The sequence below is a fragment of the Myxine glutinosa genome, chromosome 7, assembly GCF_964187855.1.
Source record: "Myxine glutinosa chromosome 7, kmMyxGlut1.1, whole genome shotgun sequence".
In the NCBI taxonomy this organism is placed as follows: Eukaryota; Metazoa; Chordata; class Myxini; order Myxiniformes; family Myxinidae; genus Myxine; species Myxine glutinosa.
This window is the reverse complement of record NC_136267.1, coordinates 122476553-122501963: the sequence shown is the minus strand read 5'-3', so window position 1 is coordinate 122501963 and position 25411 is coordinate 122476553. Positions and strand designations below refer to the sequence as shown.

Genomic DNA, 25411 nt, shown 5'->3' with positions numbered 1-25411 from the left:
TTCTTCACGAGAAATTATGGGTTAAGTAAGGTACTCCACGGTGACTCCCACATCTTCAGGTTGAACGAAGACCCCAAGGCCTTCAATGTCATCGAATGTTTGTTCCAACTCAACAAGTTTATCTCTGGAATACTGGGGAAAGCGACATTTGTGTTGTGGTTGTCAAGGGTGAAGACAATTTCATCTCGCAGCAAATCCAAGGCTAAAGAAATCTCAGGCTCGATGGATGCCAGGGTGGGAGACCTACGCTCAGTGCTGTACCTCTGCTTCACTAGACACAGTAGGCTGGGATGAACCAGGTGTGGCTAGTGCAGGACCACGATGTTCTCAAGGTGACATCTCATTCTTGTCAAGAGATAGGCCATGATGGCTGAGCCCATCTTTCAGCAAGAGGTTATCCTCAAAGGAAGCCATCAGACATTGAAACAGGTCCTCTTGCCTTTCGTTTAAATGCATTCTAAAATCAGCCAAGCCTAAGAGGTGGGCACCGGTGGCCTAGAAACCATAATGTCTGCCATATTGAAGCAAGTGACGTTGATGTTTTAACCATAGAGTTTTGTGATATAACAGGGCAGTAATTCGCAATCTGTTAAATCATCATATCCAGTAAATTCACCTTTTGTTGAGCTATAAGTCCCGGGAAAGTACCAACACGTTCTGTGTTTCTGAATCCATGAAGAGGGTTAGACCTGGTTCTCTTCTCCCAGGTGAAGCCATCAACGAGGAAAAGGGCAGAGGGCAAAGTTTGGGTCGAGTGTCAAAGTGTAGGTGAGGTTCTGGCACCGAGGATGTTCTGGCGCCTAAGAAAAGTGTAGGATGATCAAATTATTTGACTCTCTCAAACTTCCCTGAGCACCTCTGCTTTGTTGTGCGATGTGAGGCTGCTATTGTTTCCACTTGTACCCTACCGTGGTATTGAGGCCTAATTTGAAGTCGATATCCGAGTGAATGTGCCACGTAAGCTCACCGATTTCCTTTGATGAGAGGCGTGAAAACGATCCCACGTTGCCACCACGCCAGTAGGATGTTTATCTTTATGTTTAGACAACAAACGAATCACGATACCACTGGAGATGAAACGGTGTGGAATATTTATTGCAGCATCGACTGAACAGCACAGAAGAGGCGCCAAAACCACCGGAACCCACACAGCCGGAACACCACCCACTGAGGGCCATGTCTATATATTGGTGTTGGTGTGGGGCCACAATTTGACACAATTGAGGGAATGAATGAACAGGAAAAGAGGATGGGGGATACACAGTCACCTGCATCTAAGAGGGTTAAGTTGGGTTTTTGCGGGTACAAATGATCACGGGTAGGGGTGGGGGTTGACATTCAGATGGTGGTACACCACCTGCATGAAGCGTAGGAGTGGAGAGTAGGATTGAACTGTCCTAGGAATTCAGTTCCACAACTGGGAGAAAAGAGGAACAAAGGAGTGGAAGTGGAAAGAAAGTCTAAATTTTGGAAATTTAACCAAGAGGGAGAAGCTGGATGAACTCCTCCACAGGAAAATCCATGGAAGTTGAAGGACACCTGTCAAAATTCTTTACAAGTGTCTGTCAAGTGGTGTTTTAGTAGTGTGATGTTAACGCTCTGGGTAGTGTAAAAAGGTGACAAGTTATTATACCGTAGCTGCTTGGAAGGAATGCGAGACAATGCGAAATTTCTGAGTACGTCGGATGTAGAATCATCTGGCAAGAACGAGTAGGTTCTAGAGTCTTGAGTGAGGGACTTTTGTTTGTTAGTGTTCTCCCTCTGAAAATATATAAATGTGAAGCAGAGTTGAAGGTGGAGAAGAAGAACAGCCAGTGCAGAGTTGCTTTGTGTGTGCAGGCCTGCTGTGCTGTGCATACCGCAATGTGTTTTACTTAAGTAAACTCGTTTGGAGTTCACTTATCTGTCGGATTGGACATTGATCAGATGAGAACCTTTGGGTCCTTTGACAATGGTTATGCCATTAAGTGCAAGATAACAACCTTCTAGTCCTTTGACAATGCCATTAAATGCAAGGAGGTAAATCTACTGGCATATATATATATATATATATTCTTCTTCATGAAGTTTGAGACTTCGGAAGGAGTACAAGATTGAATGATGATGTAATATGGCCTTGTAGGTGAAGACCTCTTGGCCATTCAGGTTGTAATTAAAAGTCATTACTTTGTTAAACGTTTGATTAGTGCTATTCTCAGCTTTTCAATGGCCTCAAGTACAGGCAACTTCCTGGGCATAACTCATAGAGCGACAGGGTTTTACTATTCATTAACCCCTGTTTACCATCCAAGAGACAAGTCCCTCTCTTCCAGGCATCATGACTGAATGTGTGAATCATTAATCTCTCTGTCTGTGTGAATCATGAATCATCGACAGTTGTTCCATGCCATTTAGGGTTCTGCGAGGCCTGGAGGTCTATTCAGAGAGGCTGCATTTCTATCTCTGCAGGATTGTCATTTATCAGGACTGTCATCAGAAACTCTTTATCTACGCCTACTATTGGTGTCATTTACCGATGGGAAAGACCTTGAGACAATAAACTATGAATCTACCATCTTATCGATGTCTCAATTTTCTTATCCATTTCCACTACTGGATCTGAGAGGGACTCTGATTCAAATTTTATCTGGATTCAAACGTTTATTAAAGGCAGAGTAATGTTTGTAGATTAATGATTTTGAAGGAATCTGTCTTTATAGTGTTCGTCGTCATCATCATCATCATCATCTATAATGGAGATGCGTATATGGCTATGTATATATTATACGAGCAGAAAACCCGGTTCCACCGGGCTGTTGTAAGGGAAATCGTGCCCAATATAGTGTGGAATATTTAGGGAGTTTGCTGGGAATGTTCTTTGACAGCATAATTAATAGCAGGGACCTGTGGAAATTATTTGTGACTTCAAGTCCTCAACCCCTTTCCACCCCTTTCTCAGCCCCAACTCCTCTACCTCAAGTCTTCAAGCCCCGTCCCCACCCCAAGTCCTCAAACCCCCTCTTCCAGCTCTTTGTCTCCCACCATTCCAACTCTGTCCTCTAATCCCTCTTTCTTATTTAAGTCGTCAACCCCCCCCCCCCCTCTTCCCCAACTCAGGTCCCCAGCTCCCCCTTTCTTCTTCAAGTCTTAAACACCCCCCCCCCCTCTCCACCTCATCCCCCTGCTAGCCCCCATTCCCCCATTCCCCCTGCCCCCAGCTTCAACTCCTCTTCCCCTTCTCTAACCCCACGCCATCTCTCTGTCCTCCATTCCCCCTTTCCTGTTCAAGTCCTCAACCCCCCTCCCAACTCCAAGTGTGCATAATAGTCACGAACTGTTAAGATTGCTAAGGTTTCTCTGTGAAGACAATTGATGGGAGGTAATTATACGTTGACAGAATCCACTGAATAGTTTGTGGTTATATTATTTTTTACTTCCAGTAGGTGTGCGAGCTATAGAATCTGAGCCAATGCACCACCAGTATGTGCGAGGAGTATGCATATAACTCGAAAATGCGTGAATATTGATGTTTTTAGATACTGCCTGGTCCTAGGAGGTCTTAAATGAGGTATCATCCAGCATTATAAGTGCTGTGGTTACGATTTTTACCCCGTTCAGACACAATCGGGCAACTTGCATTTATATGTATACTGCGTGTTAAAGCGCGGCGTTACGCGCGCTGCTTGTGAGCAAGGAGGAAGCGGACAAGCGGTAACATATAAACGTCTTTATTGTAAGACTACACTGTAACACTGAACTCATCCGGGCTGGTCGCCCGGTGTATATCATGAGGCCACGCCTACCCCTCGGGCGTGGCCACCGCCCACTTGGTGCGTGGAATGATGTCACCACGCCAGTGGGCTTTTGTGTCCGCCACACGCGCCCCCCCAGAATTCCCGCGCACCTGGAGGGCCAGTTTGTGGGGCAGTCGAATGACCCGGCCGAAGCGCCCCCTGGCGATCGGCGGCGTCCGGGGTGCAGGGATACCAGGTGGGATGCCCCTGGCTGCCCCTGGGATGGGTGCAGGACCGGGGGGCGCCGTGGCGGCGGGGCTGGGCGGTGCCGGGGGTCTGCCCGCAGGAGGGCGGCCCCGACGTGGGGGTCGGGCCACTGGCGGTGGATGGTCCACATCGAGGTGGGCCGGCTTGAGGCGGTCTACCGAAACGCGGTCAGGAGTACCGCCGATGTCCAGGGTGAAGTGCTTCGCCCCGGTCTCCAGCACGCGGAAAGGCCCGTCGTACGGGGGCCGCAGTGGTGTCCGATGGGCATCGTGGCGGACGAAGACGTACTCCGCCGTGCGAAGCTCCGGGGCGACGTGCGTCGGTGGGTGCCCGTGGCATGCCGTTGGCACCGGGGCGAACCTCTGGGCGGTCTCTTGCAGAGCGGAGCGCTGCTGTGCCGCGGACCATGGTGCCGTGGAGTCGGGGAGGAACTCGCCCGGCACCCGCAGCGGTTGCCCGAAGACCAACTCCGCCGCGGATGCGCGCAGGTCCTCCTTGGGCGCCGTCCGGAGGCCCAGCAGGACCCAGGGGAGCCTGTCGACCCAGCCGCCGTCGCGGAGGGTGGCCCGGAGCGTGGCCTTCAATGAGCGGTGAAATCGCTCACACAGGCCGTTAGCCTGGGGGTGGTAGGCCGTGGTTCGGTGCAGCCGGACCCCGAGCCCCTGCGCAACCGCCCCCCAGAGCTCCGAGGTGAACTGGGGGCCGCGGTCGGATGAGATGTCTGAGGGGGCGCCGAACCGGGCGACCCAGGTGGCGATGAAAGCCTGCGCGACATCGGCCGCCGTTGTCGACGCCAAGGGCACGGCCTCCGGCCACCGGGTGGTGCGGTCCACCATGGTGAGGACGTGGGTGAAACCCCGCGAGGGGGGCAGAGGTCCCACCAGGTCCACGTGGACGTGGTCAAACCGGCGTTCCGGCACCGTGAACGGGGTCACCAGTAAAGCGCGGCGTTACGCGCGCTGCTTGTGAGCAAGGAGGAAGCGGACAAGCGGTAACATATAAACGTCTTTATTGTAAGACTACACTGTAACACTGAACTCATCCGGGCTGGTCGCCCGGTGTATATCATGAGGCCACGCCTACCCCTCGGGCGTGGCCACCGCCCACTTGGTGCGTGGAATGATGTCACCACGCCAGTGGGCTTTTGTGGTCCGCCACAGTGTATATATATATATATATGTATATATATATATATATATATATATATATATATATATATATATATATATATATATATATATATATATATATATATATATATATATATATATATATATTTATATATATATAATTTATATACATATAATTTATATACACATATATATATATGTATGTATATACTTTTTTTCATGTATACAATAGAAATAGCGCCACCTTTGGTGGGAGCCGGTATTACAAATCATATTCCTTTATTTTCTTCATCGTACAATGGAACATTTTCAAAATTATGATATGGAGTATGATATGTTGTGATAAAGTAGCTTTCGGAAATGACAAAAACTATAAAGTGCATTTCCAAGAGTGTGCCATCGAATATCGCTCACAGCAGGTGGGCCGTGAATAGTATTCCCGCCGGGAGGGCAGGATAATTCTAGCTCGTCATACCATGGAGCTATGGCGTATGTGCGCCCTCTGTTGGTGTATGCTAAACTCTGTGGTGTCCCAGAAGAAAGTATCACTGTGGAAATATGACCACTTGAAATTGTCCACCGATGGTCCTTCGGGGCGGGAGTGTCAATGCCATTACCTATAAGGCTATAATGACATGTTTCTCACTTTAATCCATTTCCTGAAAATGTAAACAGTGGAAGGTGAAATAACAAAGAGATCTTTTGACTGACTGAAGAGCTTCTGTTCATCATATCAGTTAAGAAATGATCATTATTATTGCTATTGTTGAGTCCATCATAAGTATAAATTTATTTTTCGTGATAAAAAGTCCAGATCAAATTAGAACCCCCTTTATAGTATAATTCCAAACATTCCTTCTGAGTTCTTATTACTTAACTGCTTAGTTTTGCTGCTCGCTTTGAGATATCAGTTTTGATTTGTCATTTCAACTTGTGATGCAATGCCAATAGTGCACGGAAAAGCCATCAAAAACGATTTTTGGGGGAATGTTTCCCCATTTTCTCAGGGGTCTATGGCTTAAAAGTCTTAAAAGGTCAAAAAGGGTTCAAAGGTCTGACAGGTCCAAGGGATCTCTCAGGGGTATAAAATATTATTGGGTAAAATGCCAGGGGCATAGAAAAGGCCCCTCTATATAAGGGTATGTGCCATGTGGTAAAGTATAGAAAAGAAGGGACATTCCATAGCTTGAAGAAAATGCCAAACAATACAAAATAAGGGGCATTCAAAAAAATCTCGTGTGCACGCTTGACTACCCTTGTGTTCTTAGGAGGAACCAAGTAATGCTCTATAAAAGTTTATATAAAGGAGCGCCAATTTGATTCATACAGCTCCATGAAGAAGTAAATGTATTTTATTTGCCAGATGTAGAGTACCCCTTTATGGGTAGATCTGTGGAAGGGAGAGCTGGGGGAGGAGGGGTACACAGTATAAAGCAAATTAACACATCCAGGAATTTCAGGAAAGAAGTTGGGGATTGAAAGAGGTGGATTTGGGATGTTTTAATGGGGGTAGAAAAGATCAAGGTTTTGGATGGGGGAAGATAAAAGATGGTGGTGAACAGCTGTTTTAAAGACCTGGAGGGAGGAGTGGGATTGAAGAGAGTGTGGGAGATTGTTCCAGAGGCGGGAGGAAAGAGGAATGAAGGAGTGAAGGTGAGCAGAGAGTCTTGATTTTGGCAGTTTCACCAGAAGAGGGTTGCTGGCAGATCTTGTGCGACCTGCAGGAATATTTGGGGGACGGAGCACAGACAGAGCTGGGGGAGCAAGGCCGGAGAGGAGTCGGTAGAAGACAGACAGACCACTAACCTGTCTGCAGTGAGAGAGTGAAAGGCCCTCGGAGTTAGCTTCATCGCAGGAGATTCCAATGATTCTCAATGCTTTGGTTTCAACAGCGTGAAGCCGAGCTAGGTGTGAGGCAGGAGCACCAGCCCAGAGGGGAGAGCAGTATTCCATTGAACTGTGGATGAAAGCTTTGTATGTGGTGAGGAGCTCAGAAGTACCCAGAAAGGACTTTGCATAATGGAGGATTCCCAGATGGCGTCTGGCTTTGAAGGCCAGCTTGGAAAGGTGGTTTTCCCAGGAAAGATCATGGCAGATAGTGAGACCCAAAGTCTGATGCTTTATCCATTAGGCCATTGAGCCAGCATGATATAATTTTAAAATAAAATATTTTAAAGGGGTATAAAGTGTGTGTGTGTGTGTGTATATATATATATACAGACTTGGCATTTAATATGGAATATTTTTTTTGTGGGGGTGAACTTACTTTTCAAGATGACTTAGAACCAAAAGTTCATTGGAATTATGTTGAAATTATTCTAGATTTTGTTAATGTGACCTTTAAAAGAAACAAAAACCACATTTGACATTTCGAAGCAAATAAATTGATCCTTGAAAGTGATGTAAACTGATATCAAACTCAATTCATGGACAGTAATGTGTTAAACTTCTGTATGTTTTCCAGAAGTATCTCTTTATTTTGCACATTAGCCAAAAAAAATTTCAACAAAAACAAAAGCTAAATTATGACTGGGATTACGGACAGTAAAATTACAGTTCAGTACTTCGTGTAACCCCCACGAGATTTCAGGAGAGCACGTACACGTCGAGGCATGCTGTTCACGAGATTTGCCAAGGTTTGGACAGGAATCGCTTGCCATGCAGTGAAAATAGCCTGCTGCAATTCACGCACAGAGGTAGGCTACTGGTCCAAGTTGTCGATTTGACGCGTTAATTCTGCCCACAAGTTCTCTATCGGATTCATATCCGGGGACATGGCAGGCCACTCCATATGCTCTACACCACGGTCAGCAAGAAAGTGTTGGATCATGCGAGCACGATGAGGCCGTGCATTGTCATCTTGGAAGACAAAGTTTCCTCGAAAGGCTGCACGAGCAAATGGAAGCAATGTTTCTTCCAGAATGACCCTGTACTTGAACTGGTTCAGGTTTCCATTCAGAACAACCAGGTCAGTTTTGCCCCCTGCATGAAAAGCAGCCCAAACGGTCACCCCACCACCTCCAGCTTGGACTCTTGGAACTATACAATCTTCATTGTGGGCTTCATGCACTTGTCTGCGCACTCGGACGCGGCCATCTTGACGATAGACCAGAAATCTAGACTCGTCACTGAAGGTCATGTGATTCCAGTGTCCTGGCTGCCATTGACGGTGCTCTCTGGCCCACTGCAATCGGCGCTGGCTGTGTTGTCTGGTCAGGCGTGGCTTTCTCAGGGGACGCCTGGCACGATAGCCTGCTTGAACCAGTCGTTGGTTGACTAGCCTTCTGGATACAGGCACATTTGTCAGTTGCTGCCACTCAGCCCTAAGCCGATTAGCTGACTTGGTACAGGCATTGCAGACTAACCGGTGCAGCTGGCGATCATCTCTCCTTGTGGTTCTGCGTGGACGTCCTGGCCTCGGTATTGGAGTAGGGACACCCCTCTGAGCATTTCGTTTCAGGATCTTTGGCACCTGACCTTGAGTGATGCCATACTGCCGAACAATTACACGCTGTTTCATGCCAGAATTTCGTAAAGCCATCACTCCATGACAAACAGCATTGTCAAGTTGACGGACCATCTCCAGAGGAAGCGACAATAACTTTTGTAGACGTGCAGCAGTTGTTTTCCACTAATACAGAACACAACAACCCTTATATACCCGATTGTGAGGCCAATCGTCAAATGTACCTGTCCTTACATTTTGTCACGCCACCTGTGATATAATCCTGTTACTGACGTCTTGCTGCGAAAGACAATCAGTGACATGGTTCTTTCAACAAAGACATCACCGAAGGGTAAAAGAAACTCACCAGATTGATATACTGAGTTCAGAAAGTAAACCCAAGTCAAGAAAAAAAGAATTCCATATTAAATGCCAAGTCTGTATTATATACCAGCAGAAGCCGAGAAACGAATTTTCGGTCCTCATGTTAAAGTTGCATACAGAGAAACCGTCCCAAAAAAAGGAAGGGGTGCTTTGCACCAAATCCCTTGATTTTCATGCAATAAGAAATTTGATGTGGTACAATACTCATAATGAGCTGAAATTCAGGTTTAAGATTAATTACGTTTTAAATACGAACAAAATGCATTTGCTTATTGTACAAGATGTTCATTTGTTCATTATTCAAGACGATATAAAAGACTTGAAAAAGTAATGGGAAAATATTCCACCCAGATGGGAGAACCCACAGCTTGGGAGTCTGATGCCTTATCCATTAGGCCATTGGGTCAGCACAATACATTTGTGTAATAATATTTTGAAGCGTTATAAAGTATGTATATTGTTGCGTTTCTGAGAAATGTACATATGATTAATAAAGGTTAAAGGTTTTGCCCCCATAGTTAGTCCACATGCAACATGTAAGTCACCTTAGAACGTTAGTTATTTCTTAGTATATGCGAGATAAGGCCATTTCCAATAGTGATACCTGCGTTGTGTAAAAGAAATAAATAAGAGTAGGCCCCGTTCATTCTGCAGCCCTCCCTCCAATCGACTCCATTGCGCACCATCCAGTCTGCACCCATGCCCCATTGCACCCATCCAGTCTGCACCCCATTGCCCCTCGCATTAGGATGCTCAAACCAGCCCAAATGCCATGAGGTAAGGCCTGGAAAAGGGGCGGAGCGCAAGGGTGGGGGTGTGGCCACGTCAAGCCGACATCAAGGGCGGAGCCGGTAAGACCCCAACAACCAACCAGGGCTCGAGTGGGCATGGCAAAGGGGCGTGGTGAGAACGTGGCTGGGAGATTCGAGAGGGTTCGCTAAGCGGCGCTATATAACCGCGAGCACAAAGCCCTTCCAGAGGACTCGCAAGTGGAGAGCGTGATAAAATGACTGTGCGGAAAGGAGGACTGAGCGAGCTGGTATTAAGAGGACTTATGCGGTTTATGAGCACTTGAGGATTTCGCACATTACCAAGGACTGGAGAGTATAAGCGCTTTGTGAAAGGATTGTCACGTTTGGCATTGATTGCAAGAATTCGTTGGGGGTTTGGCTTTGGGCTTGCTGAGACCGCCAGTATAACCGCCCAGCCGGTTCGTTTATTACGTATGCGGCTAAGCCATGCAATAACCGCCCAGCCTAGCTCACCTTTCCCATATAATTGTCCGATCCGCACCAACGACACGCGGAGAGCTTGCCTGCCGTCTACCATCTCCTTCGTGGTACGAGTCGGGGACCGGAGCGAGCTGTGGACATCATCCCTGGACCTTCAACCCTGACCATCTACATCCCCGTGTGAGTGTGTGTGTGTGCGGGCCCGTTTGTCTGGATATGTATAAGACTGTTATTAAGGCTGCCCTGTGTATTCTGTGCTTCTCCTTCTTCCTGTGTAAATAATTAATAAACCAATCTGTTCTTCCTGTTTCCTCTTAATTCGACCGTTTTAGTGATTTCTCAATTGGGTAAGTGTGGCATGATCACAACCGCTCAAATCGGGTTTAGTACCTATTAACGGCCCGAATCGCGACTCGCTATCACTCGGCGTATCCACTAGAACCGTGGTTCGGGTGGGGTTATTTCCTTGCTTCCCGGGAGGCGCTGGTAATTAGGTAATAGGACTAATTCGATCTACCACCCTATTCAGCGCTGACCGGAAGGAACGTCATAGCCCCGGATCGCGTCGGCTAGATAGTCCTCATGTTAAAGTTGCATACAGAGAAACCATCCCAAAAAAAGGAAGGGGTGCTTTGCACCAAAACCCTTGATTTCCATGCAATAAGAAATTTGATGTGGTACAATACTCATTAAAAAAAAAAAAACCACCTTTAGAGGCCATTTTTCCCCGCAAAGTGGGGGTTGGCCTTTTTCGGGAACCGTGGTTGTTGTTGTTTTTCGGTCCCCTTTTTGAAGCAATGTTTTACGGCCGGATGCCCTTCCTGACGCCAACCCTTTTTGCCGCCTTTAACGACAAACAGGGAATTACCAGTGAACTGGTACTCAATTAGCCGACCTCGGAAGGATGACAGGCTGAGTCCCCCTGGTGTTAATTCAGCGATTGACCGGGATTCGAACCCAGGATCCTAGGATCCTAAGCCGGCACCCTAGCCGCTAGCCCAACACCAGGGACTCATAATGAGCTGAAATTCAGGTTTAAGAATAATTACATTTTAAATACGAACAAAATGCATTTGCTTATTGTACAAGATGTTCATTTGTTCATTATTCAAGACGATATAAAAGACTTGAAAAAGTAATGGGAAAATATTCCACCCAGATGGGACAACACACAGCTTGGGAGTCTGATGCCTTATCCATTAGGCCATTGGGTCAGCACATTACATTTGTGTAATAATATTTTGAAGAGTTATAAAGTATGTATATTGTTGCGGATCTCCTCGTCAGCCTTCCCCTTTACTAAGATGGGGGTTAATCCCCTTGTCTTTTACTGACCGACGGGATCCGGGGGCTATGACGTCCTTCCCGGGCAGCGTTAGGTAGGGTTTTTAGGACTAGGGATTCGCTATTACCTAAGTACTAACACTGGCCGGAAACGAGGAAATAACTCCCGCCCGAATCACGGATGTTGATGTAATATGCCGAGCGGATAGCGATCCGCGATCCGAGCTGTTGACCAAAAACTAAACCCGATTCTAAGCGGTTGTAATCGTGCCGCGTTTACCCAATGGAGGAAATGACTAAAACGGTCGGACCAAGAGGAAAAGGAATAACACAAGAATTTATTAACAATTATTGGTACACTAAGAAGAAGAGGAAGAAAAGTAATGTACAGTGAAGAGGAAGAAGCAGATACACAGGGCAGCCTTATACAGTCTTATACTTATTCCCTGAACACAGGCCCGTTCGCACTCAGACTCACTCTCAGACTCACTCACACGGGGATGTAGATGGTCGGGTTGAGGGTCCAAAGATGGCGTCCACAGCTCATCCGGTCCCCGACTCGTACCGTGCAGGCGATGGAAGACGGCAGGCAGCTCTCCGCGTGGCGTAGGCGCGAGGCGGACAATTATATATCGGGGGATCGATAAGCGGTTAGTGGTTATGTTGGCTCATGGCCGCGTATGTGATAGGAATGCTGGCGCTTGATATTCGCTCACCGCAAGCCCAAGCCAAATTCCCAACCAGCGATCTCCAACAAGCCCTTCTTTACCGGGCGCCTTTCTCCCCGAGTCCTCACAATGCGCTCTCTCCAACAAAGTCCTTTAGCACGCTCGCTCCCTTCGAGTCCTGCCGCAATGAACCTTCCCCAACGAGTCCTTTAGCGTCAGACCTTTCAACACAGTCCTTCAAACCTCTGCTCATACTCGAGTCCTCAACGCGTTTCTCCTAACTGAGGTGGGGGCCTCACGCAAAGGGTTTTATTGCCATGCCCAGCGAACCCTCTGGAATCTCTAGCCACACCCTGTCAGGCGATCTCGCCCGAGCCCTGGTTGGTTGAGGTCTTACCGCCTCTGTCCTTGATGGCTGCCTGACGTGGCCACACCCCCACCCTTGCGCTCTGCCCCCTTTTCGGGCCTTAACTCGTGGCATTTGGGCTGGTTCAAGCGAAAGCCCAAGGGCAGGGAACGCTACCGGCCCAAAGCGTAACAAACCGCGAGGGGCAATGGGGTGCAAACAGGATGGTGTGCAATGGAGTCGGTTGGAGGGAGGCTGCAAAATGAACGGGGCCGACTCTTATTTGTTTTACACAACGCAGATGCAACTATTGGAAATGGCCTTATCTCACATATACTAAGAAATAACTAACGTTCTAAGGTGACCTACGTGTTGCATGTGGCCTAACTATGGGGTGCAACCTTTAACCTTTAATGATGTTACCTGTGTGGGTTCTCAAAACCACAGAAGCTTGTTTCTCACAGTCTGAGAGTCCTTTAGGTGCTTTTTTGCAAACTCCAAGCGGGCTTTCATGTGTCTTTCACTGAGGAGAGGCTTCCGTCTGGCCACTCTACCATAAAGCCCAGATCGGTGGGGTGTTGCAGTGATGGTTGTCCTTCTGGAAGTTTCTCCCATCTCCACACAGGATCTCTGGAGCTCAGCCAGAGTGACCATCGGGTTCCTGGTCACCTCTCTTACCAAGGCCCTTCTCCCCCGATTGCTCAGTTTGGCCGGGCGGCCAGCTCTAGGAAGAGTCCTGGTTGTTCCAAACTTCTTCCATTTAAGAATTATGGAGGCCGCTGTGCTCTTGGGAACGTTCAATGCAGCAGGAATTTTTTTGTAGGCTTCCCCAGATCTGTGCCTCGACACAATCCTGTCTCTGAGCTCTGCAGGCAGTTCCTTCGACCTCATGGCGTGGTTTTTGCTCTGATATGCATTGTCAGCTGTGAGACCTTTTATAGACAGGTGTGTGCCTTTCTAAATCATGTCCAATCAATTGAATTTACCACAGGTGGACTCCAATCAAGGTGTAGAAACATCTCAAAGATGATCAAGAGAAATGGGAGGCACCTGAGCTAAATTTCAAGTGTCATAGCAAAGGGTATGAATACTTATGTCAACGTGATATTTCAGTTTTTTATTTTTAATAAATTTGGAAAACTTTCTAAAATCCTGTTTTCTCTTTGTCATTATGGGGTATTGAGTGTAGATTGATGAGGGAAAAAATGAATTTAAACGATTTCAGCATAAGGTTGCAACAGTACAAAATGTGAAAAAAGTGAAGGGGTCTGAATACTTTCTGAATGCAGTGTATATTCGAAGTTTCAGCTAGTTTCAATGTATAGTCCTTGAGATATGAGTGCCAACACAATTTGGGCGGATGGACGGACAGACACCAACGTGATTTTGAGGGTTTTCTGTTCAAGAATGCATAAACGGACGTTGCTGAAATTTGGAGCATTATTACCTCAATGTACACTACCGGTCCAAAGTTTTAGAACACCTCAATTTTTCCGGTTTTTATTGAAATTTACGCAGTTTAATGTCTCAATGTACTCTGAAATTAAGCATAGAACAAATAAACAATTGGAGATAAAAAAAAAAAAAATGGAATCATTTTGTTTAACAAAATTTTATTTCATTTTTTGACTCGGCAAAGTAGCCGCCTTTTGCAGATATAACCGCCGAACACACGTGGCATTCTTTCCACAATGGAAATCAAATATTGTTCGGGAAGTTCTTCCCAACACTGTTGCAGAAGTTCCCACAAATGTGTTGCACTTGTAGGTTGCTTTGCTTTCACCCTTCTGTCCAATTCATCCCAAACCAGCTTGATGGGGTTTAAGTCTGGAGACTGTGCTGGCCATTCCATGATTTGAAGCATCCCGTCTTGTTGTTTTCCTCGAAGGTAGTTTTGACATAGCCTGGAGGTGTGTTTAGGGTCATTATCTTGCTGGAGGATGAACCCCTGACCAACTAGGCGTATACCAGAGGGTATTGCATGGCGCTGCAAAATTCTGTGGTACCCTTTTGGTTCAGGGTGCCAGTCACTTTGTGCAAGTCGCCGACTCTGGATCCAGGAAAAGAGCCCCAAACCATCACGCTTCCTCCTCCATGTTTGACAGTTGGTGTCACACACTGAGGAACCATCCTTTCGCCTACTCGACGGCGTACAAAAACCCTGCGTGATGAACCAAAGATTTCAAATTTTGATTCATCGGTCCATAAGACCTTCTTCCAGTCTTCAGTCGTCCACTGGCAGTGCTTCATGGCCCAGGCAAGCCTTTTCTTCTTATTTTGCCATCTTAGCAATGGCTTTCTTACTGCCCCTCGACCTGTCAAACCTGCAGCTCGAAGTCTTCTCTTCACAGTTGAAACTGAGACTTGCTTACTTCGACCAGTGTTGAGCTGTGCTTGAATGAAGCTGTTGTCCTGTGAGCCGCCTACCACGCAAGCTGTTGACTCTCAGAAACTGGTCTTCTGATTCTCTTGTGGCTTTGGGTCTGCCAGACCTCTTCCAGTCAGAGTTTCCTCCAGTTTCCAATATACTACTTCCTGCAGTGCAATATTGTCCAAATAATGCATCAGAGGGTGTAATAACAGTCTGTTCCAATACTGCTTTTATACAGACAGGGGGTTTGTAATCAAGTAATCAGCAGAGGTTGGGACACCTGCAGGAATTGTTTGCATCAACTTTCAAGGCTTAATTTACTTACATTGCTGCAGAACATTACTTGTTCTGGAAGTTGTTAACCCATTACTTGTTCCCTGAAGAAGGCCTTTTTTTACAATATAACTGTGCAATTTACATTATTTTCCCGTTTTTGCTAACCTAAACTTTTTTTAAAACCTCGAGCAGTTTACTGCTTACCTTTGTACCATTTCAGGTTATTCACTGGACTTGAATTGCTCAAATTTCAATAAAAACTGGAAAGATTGAGGTGCTCTAAAACTTTTGACTGGTAGTGTATAAAGCATTTACTTCTGAAACTTGCAGCCGATTTTGTCCAGTAGAAGCCGAGATACGCATTTTCAGTCCCCATGGTAAAGCTTCATACAGACAAACGATCCCTTATATAAAGGGAGGGCGCTTTGTGCCTCCCTTTGATATCAAGTGTCTAAAAGGTTTTTCGGGTCATAAAGAGGTATGTAGTATTTAAACGATTGTATAAGGGTTTAATAGGTCTAAGGGTCTTAGAAGGGTAAATCAAAGGGTGTAAAGGTTTAAGGGGATCACTTCGACTTTAGTAAAATATCAGGAAGATCGTTGTTGAAAATCATCACTTTGGGAGTGCAATACGGCAATAACAGGCCAAATGACCACCTCATGACGGTTTAAACCCCCCATTTATGTGCATTGTGGTCATAAATCTGATTCAAGAAAGTTTCTGATTCTGATTCTGGAAAGTTTCGTCATGCTTAACATTGGGAGTTCAAAGCAGTAAGGTCACAAACAAGGCCGCCACAGTTCCAAACGATGTTATTGCATGTATTTTATTTCAGAATATAATATAATAGTGTCAGTAAGTGTTTGTGCACAACTGAAGCACAATATGGCAAAGGTTTTCCACTAGCTGCCAGCCGCCTGGACGTCCTTGGCAGCCTTGCGTGTCTGCTTGTTCACCACACCACCATGGACACCCTTTTTACCCATAACAACTACAAGGGTCTTTTTGGTTAAGCCGAAGCACATGCTACAGCCGGCACCCTTGACAAGCAAATCCATCGTGGCGAGTTTCTCGTTGAGAAGGTTGTCCCTCAGCACTGAGCATTTCTTTCCAGCCACGACAAGACCTTTCTGTAGAGGGAAAGAGGTGGAGAATTAGCAAGAGAAATTTGATGTTAAAGTATGTGAGAAATGAGGAAAAACCGGTCTGAGGAATTGGGCTCAAATAAGGAAAGAAGGAGGAATTGAACTCAAATAAGGAAAGAATGAGGAATTGAAGAATGAGGATTAAAGGGGAAAACATTGGACATCATTTTCTCCAAAAACACTAAATGAAAAAAAATGAAACGACATATGCCATCAACTCCCCATGGGGTATATAAGGTGATAACGATGACATCATTGTTGAAGTGGTATTCCAGCCATAATTGTTTGAATTGAAATCCTTATCCAAACATCTGAAACTTCAAATATCTGATCTATGACCCAATGTTACTGAAGAATTAAGGTTATGATGTCATAGGTCACATGGTATGGCAGCCATATTGGGTTAAAGGGAAAAAAATTGGACATTAGTTTCTCTAAAACCTCTCAAAAAAAATTAAAAGTTGGTATATGTCATCATCTCCCCCATGGGGGTATATAGGGTGATGACGATTATGTCATCGGTGAAGTGGTATTCCAGCCATAATTGGTTGAATTGAAATCTTCAATCTGAAACGTCATATATGATCTATAACCCGATGTGAGAATAATTAAATTTATAACTTTCATAAACCCATGTCAATAAACTATGTGACAATAGGGTGAATGGATGATACGGGTATGTGAGCCATAATAGCAGTGGGTTATAAAAGTAGTGTTCAGCAATGGTATTTTTGTTCAGAATTAATGCGTGAGGGGAGACTCTGCGCTTCACGAGTGCCGTTGTAGTTGTTTGGCCTCATCCTTCATTTGTCATTTCTTCCTTGTTTCCTCCCCCTGTTCATGGTTATTATTAAACAAACTTGGCCTCGCAGTGCTTTCTGGTTGTCATGGTTCTTCATTGGTGATTAAGGAAAAGCCTGTTGAGTTATTAACTGGCTGTGGCGGTTAAAGCCGCATATAAGGACAGTGTTACACGTCTCAGACTCGCTCGGCCTAATTGGATACGAGCCGGTGGTGCCAATTAGCCTCGCACTCGACCGATTTGGTGCTCCAATCTGCATGGCATCCTGGCTTTTAGACACGTGATCCGGCAGGGAGCTTCCAAATCGGTTGGCCATTATGGTCTGGTGGCATCGAGGTGACTCGCCCAATTCTAACCAGGCAAGTGGAGCGAACCGGTTGACCACAACTATACTTCTCAGAAGGAAATGAAAAAAATCTCAAAACGACTACCAGGGAGCAAAACATAGTTGATTTGGTATCCATGTTTGTGTTTCCACCTGAACCTCCAGCTCATGATAATAATAATAATAAAGGAGTCTTATATAGCCCCATCAAGCAGAGTTAACGACCCTCGTGGCACTTTACATTATCATGCGTACGCACACACACCGCACACACATACACAAACATACACACACACACCTTCACTCTTGTCCTATTCCTCTCCCTCCCCATTCAAAACCCACAGATGTGTACTCTCCCCCTCCCTCCCCCGCACATGTACACAGACATACTCTCGATCTCCGTCCCACCTCAAACCAAAGGGAAAACAGGACTCAGACTTTGAAGACTTGTGAAACAGGTTTTGAGGGAGGTTTTTTTAAAGGCAGGAAAAGAGTCAACATGTCAAACAGAGGAAGGCAAGTCATTCCAGAGCAGAGGTGCAGCAAAGGAAAAGCATTTCTCGCCAAACGACGGTGCTGGTGCGCGGCGGCTCTAAGGTCATAGAGTCGTCGCTTGAACGAAGCCATCGCCGAGGTACATAGAGAGTGAGCAAATCGGAGAGATAGTGAGGTCCCGCTCCACACAATGATTTATAACATAGTGTGCAAATTTTGTATTGCACACGAGCAGAGACAGGCAGCCAGTGTAAAGATTCAAGGAGTGGAGTAACATGGTCAGACTTCTTCGCCTTACAGACAAGACGAGCGGCAGAGTTTTGAACCTTTTGTAACTTATCCAAGAGAAACTGAGGGCAGCCAGCATACAAAGAATTACAATAGTCTAGCCTTGAGAGGACAAGGGCACAGACCAGAGTTAGAGCAGCCTGAGGAGTAAGAAAGTGGTGAATGGATGTGATCTTTCGCAGCTGAAAGTATGCCGATTTGCAAGTTTCAAGTACTTGCTTGGAAAATGTAATGTTACAGTCGAAAACCACACCAAGGTTCTTGGCCGATGAAACAAAGTTCACATCGGTTTCACCAACATGAATAGTGGTAGGAAGTGAACATTGTAGAGGACATCTGTGCGATCTTACAATCATAGACTCTGTTTTAACATCATTCAGCTGAAGTTTGTTTTGGGTCATCCACGCCTTCACGTCGGCAATACAGCCTTCTAACACTTCAACAGTGGGCACGATTTGTTGAATCGTGCTTCCTTTGTACAGCTGATTGTCGTCCGCAAAGGCGTGGTGATCAACTGAATGTCTGGCAACAAGATCAAATAGAGGCTGAGTGTACAAAAGAAAGAGGATAGGTCCCAGGACTGAGCCCTGGGGAACGCCAAAGGAAAGCGGAGAAGGGGCTGATTTCTGGCCACAACTGTTTGCACTCTATCAGTAAGATAGGACATCAGCCAAGAAAGAGGAGTACCAGTTATACCAAATGTGATTTCAAGACGACGAATTAAGACACTATGGTCAATCGTGTCAAAGGCGGCAGACAAGTCCAAAAGAGTAAGAACGGAAGCCTTACCACAGTCAAGAGAGGTCAGAAGATCATTGGTTATTTTAAGGAGAGCGGTCTCGGTGCTATGGCCTGGTCTATATGCTGACTGGCGAGAATTGAAAAGATTATTTGAAACTAGATGGTCATTCATCTGTGATAGCACAATTCTTTCTGTGATCTTTGACAGGAAAGACAGGTTGGAGATAGGACGGTAATTTTTCATGTCGTTAAGGTCAAGGGTGGGCTTTTAAAGAAGTGTTTAACAAGAGTTTGCTTAAAGAAAGGCGGAAAGGAACCCGGTCAGAGAATCATTGATAACTGCAGTAATAAATGGGAGGAGGGTGTCCAAACACTCAACAAAACAAATCGGTGGGAAGGGGGTCGAGATCACATGTTTTTGTGTTTGACTTGAGGATTGTACATTTGACAATTTCCTCAGTAACAGGAGTAAACGAACTAAGAGGTCGTCCGTGAAAGCAGTGTTCAGCATCATCCAGGGAAAGGAGTGACTGCTTGTCAAGATTGTTTCTTATTGACTGAATTTTATTGTGAAAGAAATGCAGGAAGCATTGGGGTAGTTCGTTTTGAGGAAATACACTGGGAAGAACGGATTTATTTTTGGTGGCAAGTAGGCGATTGGTAATGCTGAACAGTTGCTTGCAGGAGGAGCTCCTAGTAATCCGATCAGAAATATATGACGTTTTTGCTTTCAGAATGATTTTTATGACGAGTCTTTTAGCTATGTTTTTCAACTGTTTATGGACTGTGAGGCCAGTCTTCAGCCACTGTCTCTCGGCACGTCGTCGTTCCTTTTTGTCAGCCCTGACTTCGTCGCTGACTGCGCTGAACCACGGAGTACTCATGCGTCTGGGAACGGCGCGCCGTGTCGCTAGAGCATGACAGTCCAACGCTGTGCCGAGGCAAGAGTCGAGGTCTTCTGCAGTGACGAAGGAACGGCCAGAGAGACGGGTGTGAAGGTCCTCTTTAAAGGCGGAACGGTCGATGGCATGGATGTTGCGGGTGGTGATGAAGGTGGGCTGAAGACGAGGAACAGCAATACTCAGGTGGCTGGTGACACAGAAGTGGTCCGAGGCGATAGCACAGGTCACTGACGTGGACTGTACCAACTGATCATCGCATCTGTGCACTAACCAATCCAGGATGTGTCCTTTAACGTGTGTAGGTTGGGAGACAGACCGAGACAGACAAAGTAGAAAGGAGGTCAATGATCTTTGAAGTGAGAGGATGTTGTGGTTGGTCGTCGTGGACGTTGAAATCTCCAAGAATCAGGACGAAACCAGGAAGAGTATTGCAGTGGTCGAGCAGATTAGGAAGCTGGGTCACGAACATAGATTCAGTAAGCTTGTTTTTCCGGTTAGGTGGAGATCGGTAGAGGCAGAAGAAATGAAGTGTGTTTTCTGACAGAGTGAAGGTGACATGGGCTAGCTCGTAGGATGAATGGTCAAACGGAAAAGTCGTGGTGAAGGAGATAAAGGGAGAGAAGTTGTCTCCGTAAATAACAGCCATGCCCCCGCCCCTAGAGGAGCGAGGAAATGACTGCAGGGTGTATCCAGGTGGGGTGAGATCAGCACATCTCGCTTCGTCGCCACTGGGTCGGAGCCAAGTTTCGGTCAGAAAAACACGTCGATATCGTTATCTTTAATAAAAGAGGTAATTTCGGTTCGCTTTTCAGGACTACTTACAGACTGAGCGTTGAATAAGGCGAGAGACTCAGACAGGTCAGAATGGTGTTGTTTTGGTGCTGTGTATGTTCTACAGGGATAGATGAGGTTATTGAAGTTGACAGGGGAAACTTTTTCGCAGGAATTATTAAAATGTGGGCCGGGCCGTCGCTGGTCGCGAAGAGAAATCACAATCGGTATTTTTCTCTGCTTTCTCCTTCCGCCTCGCTTTGTGCGTTTTCTCGGGAGACCAACGCCGATTTCAAGTTCTCTAAGGCCTGAGACGAGTCCAGGAGTCAATCGAGTGGTGTTTAAAGTCAAAAGTTTTTGCTGAGTATAGCGAATAGGCCTCGGGACAGAGGAGTTAGAGCGGATAGTCGAGCTCGGTACATGCAGCGGTGCGTGCAGAGGTGGGGCGAGCGGTGGGGCGAGTGATGTTACGAGCGGTGGGACGAGCGGTGGGGCGAGCGTTGGGGCGAGCGATGGGGCGAGTGATGGGACGGGCGATGGGGCGAGCGGTGGGGCGAGCGATGGGGTGAGCGGTGGGGCGGGCGATGGGGCGAGCGGTGGGGTGGGGCGAGTGGTGGGATGCACAGTGGGGCGAGCGATGGGGCGAGCGATGGGACGGGCGATGGGGCGAGTGGTGGGACGAGCGATGGGGTGGGGCGAGCGGTGGGGCGAGCGATGTTGCGAGCGGTGGGGCGAGCGATGGGGCGAGCGATGGGGCGAGCGGTGGGGCGAGCGATGGGGCGAGCGGTGGGACGAGCGGTGGGATGAGCGGTGGGGTGAGACGGGGAATAGAACTGTCTTGTTGAGAGGCGCACACCGGGGCTGCGTGAGGCGCAGCGAAAAAACATGGCGGGTACTCACAGTTCGAAATTGTCAACTTGATGGCGAGTAAAATCCAAAGTACTGCAAATCTCACGGGCAGACACGCCGCCAGAAGTCAGGAAACGAAACAGGGATCCATCATAGTCATTCACACAAAGCACAACACGACAGCACACGCTGCATCCAACGGAATCAATCAAATACACAGGACGACCGACTCAGCTCAGCCTGCTCGGCGAGTGACCCGGAAGTGAAATCGCGTGTATGTACTTACGTTGTAATATCGCGCATTGTATGATCTTGTGATGCAGGAAACTCAAGTTCAAATCCATTAAACCAGAACGGTATGTGTTTGTACATCATCTACTAACGTCCTGGTGATTCATACATTGATGTCTCCTATGTTCTTGTGCAGCATAAGATTTTTTCTGTACAAGCTCCTCCATGAACCTTAGTCATTGCAAAATAGATTAGATGTCTGCAATCCCAAGGTGTTCGCCAAGTGTGAGCTTCCCCTTGTGCCCTCGAAGTCGATCCAATGATGGACGTTTTTTTTCGGATCGCCATGTGACTGGGAGCTTCAATATTTAGGGATAGAGTGAAAATTAAGAAAACATGTCCCCATCTATTAATAATCTATCCAAAAAACTCAACATCATGAAAATTGTTCAAGTTATGATCAAAAAGGTGTTTCTTGTTAAGTGCGTCACTCAATCCGAAAAAGGTAGATGAAGGACACGAATCAAATATCAGGTGCAGAACGTCAATGCAGGTATGTTATTATGATACAAGAACATCTTGGAAGGCCAAGCTGTCTGAGATTCTGCATCAGAAAATTTGAGCGGTCCAAAAAAAACGCGTTTTTTTTTAAGATCACCCAAAATTTGACCTTGCCCTCGGAGGGGTGTGATGTAAATTAAGGGCAATTGCACCTTGCTCTCGGGCTAGGCTATGTAGATTGGGCAATTTCAATCCGATCGGACAAAAATTAGTCATTATCGTGAACATGGAGAGAGTTTCCTCCCCTTCCCACGCCTCCTGCCCCCAAGCCCTCTCCCTCCTACACTTCTCCCTGCTCTCAAATGTTGTGGTTGTGTGCTTCCCCTTCTCTCCCCATCTTGTCTTCCGCTCCCTCTTTTTATATATTTTGTTTGTCTGGTTGATTTGTTCGTGAAATCAATGTTAGCTCTTTCACGAGCCTCGATTCAGTATACAAAAAAAAAGAAAAAAAAAAAGACAATTAGGTCATGACCTCAAATGGGTTTCGTCAAAAAAAAGGTCAACCCCACGTGTGTTTATTCCCAATATTGATGCAAATTTTCATTTTGAAAATCCCAGCCAAATGTGAGATACAGCTCAGAAAATGGAATAAGGGGGGAAAAAAAGAAGAAAAAAAGAGATAACTTGGAGTTCGGTTTCTAAGATTGGAAAATGATTTTAGTCCGTTTCCACCTTTATCCCCTCCATTCCTTCCTTCCCAATTTCCTTACCTGCAGGAAAGCACTCCTGTCCTTGCCCACGATGATCCCAACCTCAGTGGGTGACACCGCAGCCAGGGGACCACCGGGCTTACTGGCCCACACGGCCTTGTTATCCGTCCGACCGATGATCGCCACGTCTTGGATCTTTTTGTTGGTCAAAATCTTCTTGACAAATTTTTTCCAGTCGCCCATGTTTCCAATTCCGGGGGACGAAGCACAGCGACGAAGGTGGGATTTATACGATGTACACGGATTATGTGAAACCAGGTAGGGGGTTCGGAAGATGTACAGATCGTACAAACGGCGCAGACGACCGGAGCGCGAGCCCACAAGTGTTATTTAGGGCTTTGTGACATCATTTGTTACTTCGTGCTTTGTAACGTCATTTAACTCCATGGCAACTGCTGCATTCGTTTGGATTCGGGATGATCGATTGTCAGAACTAATAATTATGACAAAATGCAAAGGTCGTTTATACTTTATACTCTCTTCGTGTTTTAAGGTAATAAACTATAAAGGAAAATGAATGAATTTGAGATGAATGAGTCCCCTCTTTCAAGCAGAGTACTGAGTGGTCAATAATGGAGGAGGTTGCGATACAATCAAATGAAGTTCAAAACTGTAAACACAGATTATGACAGAATATATCACAGCACAGAAAGCGTCAAATTGATGAACTATGTCTGTCAAGTCCTCCGGAGTTGCTGAATCCACTAATGATTTCAGTGACCTATCTTGATAAGCCCGAACTCCACGTCCTTCTTCCAACAGAACAGTTTTTCCAACTGCTGCGACTTTGTTGCTTCCAAATTCTCGCTGGCCCTCATCAACAATTTCCATCCACGTTTCGGCAAAATTCCACTCGAACCCAACTTTTCTTTTAGTCTGGAGGCATATCCCCAAAAGTGGCCTAGAAAAGGTGGTAGGGGTACACTCATGTTACAAGCTGGCAACAATGTTTTTCTGAAAGCCCAGACCTCTAGGAACCCAAAAAGTCTTGTTGCCAGCTTGGGAAATGGTTTGGACCAGATTTGTGGCCATTTTTCAAAATGGCCGCCTACATTTTTGGTGTTTTCTAATATTTGAGCTCTAGAACTTATATCTGGCTGTCTTAAAGGTCTCTAGGGTTATGACCTTATAACATATAGTCATACAACAATCCTCACCCAAATTGGGGTGCATGGCATATCTATAAGTGGTTTTATTGAAGCAAAAAGGCAAAAATATGCCTGAAAAACGCCTTCATTTTGATTTTTCCAAATCACTAAATTGCATACTGTGAAGTTGTTCTTTGGTCAATTTCTTTCAAAAAAGTTTTAAAATTTGCCCAGATCCCTCCTCTTCATTAGCAAATCTTCAGGAATATACCCAAGTTCTCAGAAAATATGTTTTATGCATGATCAGCTACCCCTACCCCCTAAATCACAAAACGTGCCAATTTTCAATATTTCCAGATTCCAACCAATATCATTGTTGTATGACTTTTTCTCAGCATGATAGGTCCAAATTAACTTACTCTATGTGATTAGGTGTTAATAAAAATTGAATTTCACACTTTAGTGAAAATCCAAGATGGCTGCCAAATGGCCATAGAATATTTGGTGGCGCGAGACCATAAGACTGCAATTTCATTCAGAGGCACTTCTAAAATGTTCCATTTATACTAAATATATGAGGCACTACTATTCTATAGGTCACATGTATGTGAAAGAGTCTTGATGAGTTGAAGATGTATTATTTTAGAGGGGGACTTTATGTAAAATTTATGTTTTATAACATTTGAATTTCAGGAAAGTAGTGTGGATTTGGAAGTGCCTTGTTTGCGGAGTATATTAGTTCCAACATAGCTGACAAACAAGGCACTTACATAAATGAAGACATAGAAGATTGTAAAATATAAGCTATATTATTTAATGTAAAACAAAAATAAACATACATAACTTGTATACATAATGCAAACATTATTATGTTACACTGATCCAAACAATACAAACGTCAATGCAATGCTTGCACCTTTAAACTAAACAAATATTTGGCACTGAATTAACAAAGTCATACCCAACAAGCTAATCTGGCTATTCATACATAAGTGACAGAATGTGGGATACAGTCATATCATAGACTAGTAATACATTGGTGGAACAGAGCTGAAGCAAGACTAGTTACATTACGTCAAATACAGCCAGCATAGTAACAATATGACATTATGGAATATACTCAAGTTTCCATGCATGTCGTCTAATCACTATCAGAGTCATTGAGGGGGTTCCTGCATAAGTCTGCACATTTGCATGCCAATGTGCACCGCAATCCATTTTTCCTACAGTTGCACCTGCCAGTTAGACATGGACGGGCCTTTGAGGTACATGCACACGTCGCAATTTTGACACATTCTGCTGTGAGCCCTTCCTTGGTCATGAGACGGGGCATCAGCTGGTTGTCCTCAAGGTACCAGCCGGATGTTGTTGGATTGGGGATTCCTG

The 25411-nt window shown here is 45.8% G+C and overlaps 1 long non-coding RNA gene across 1 annotated transcript in view; it reads left to right on the top strand.

The window, feature by feature from the left end:
- Window positions 1–23455, top strand: part of LOC137431486 (uncharacterized) — a 31031-nt gene extending 7576 nt beyond the window's left edge. The window contains exon 2 of the long non-coding RNA XR_010985278.2: window positions 22944–23455. This is a non-coding gene — a long non-coding RNA (uncharacterized LOC137431486). The remainder of the gene's footprint in view (window positions 1–22943) is intronic.
- The last annotated feature ends 1956 nt before the right edge of the window (window positions 23456–25411 follow it).